Source organism: Pteropus alecto, unplaced genomic scaffold (assembly GCF_000325575.1).
Source record: "Pteropus alecto unplaced genomic scaffold, ASM32557v1 scaffold23, whole genome shotgun sequence".
In the NCBI taxonomy this organism is placed as follows: Eukaryota; Metazoa; Chordata; class Mammalia; order Chiroptera; family Pteropodidae; genus Pteropus; species Pteropus alecto.
This window is the reverse complement of record NW_006435837.1, coordinates 6,218,556-6,219,575: the sequence shown is the minus strand read 5'-3', so window position 1 is coordinate 6,219,575 and position 1,020 is coordinate 6,218,556. Positions and strand designations below refer to the sequence as shown.

Sequence of the window (1,020 nt, the reverse complement as noted above, 5' to 3'; positions counted from 1 at the left end):
ATTGGGCATAATTCAAGATTTTATAGCCCCGGGATCTAATTCAACAAAATAATTTCTACATTAACACAAGAAGTTTCCTCTGTGGTTATGGAAGGAAGGCTCAGAATCATCACCCAAAAACTATTATCCAACACCCCAAGGTTCCAAAACACCGAGGTTGGCATGTGGAAAGATGAGAAGGAAGTTGCGATTTATGACATGAGTCAGCTTATTAAAAAATAATAGGTCTCCGGCCATGCCAACCCTGAACATGCCCGATACCGTCTGATCTCAGAAGCTAAGCAGGGTCAGGCCTGGTTAGTACTTGAATGGGAGACCACCCAGGAAGACCGGGTGCTGCAGGCGGGAAAATAAATAAATAAATAACGGGCTCACAAAAGCTTACCAAAACATTGGCATAATCACAGAAGAACCAAACATAAAAATGGTAATAATACAGTATTAATCTCAATGAACTGGAATGGGCTGTTGTAGCCATGCCGTTTTCTATTCCAAGGAGCAGTAAGAAGAACGTTTTTTCTTGTTGCTCTATTACTGCTGCTAGCACATGGTCGTAGCGAGTTTTATGGACTCGCTCGTTCAATTCTGTTCCAACTCCTTTCTGTGCCTTCCTGGATTACAGAGACTTGAAAGTAACTTTTTTAGATTCCCTCACAGCTAAAACTGTGGATGAGATTTCGATTCTGCATAACAGATGCACTCGTCCAATATTGCGATTTGGAACCAAGTTAAGTAGGAAGAGAGGCCAGGTGTGAGAAATTCACTTTGTGGATGCGGATCACAGTTGAGGAGTCCTAGTTCCAATGTTAGCAGCTGAGGCTGTGTTTCTGCAACTTAGCAGAAGTGGCTCCCCTATCACAGCGGAGGCAGTGGCTCCCAAGCCAGCACTTTAGTGGAAGTGGCCCATTCAAAAAGCACCTTTCATTCTGTGGTAGAGAAGCAGTGTGAAGACCTGGTTTTATGGTTTGCTTTGAATGTCGCTCCTGAAAGTCCAGCCTGTAGTCTGACTCTTTAGCCCTG

At 43.7% G+C, this 1,020-nt stretch overlaps 1 pseudogene; it reads left to right on the top strand.

Moving 5' to 3' along the window:
* The first annotated feature begins 225 nt into the window (after nucleotides 1-225).
* LOC112479539 lies at nucleotides 226-345 on the top strand (annotated as a pseudogene).
* Nucleotides 346-1,020: the final 675 nt, after the last annotated feature.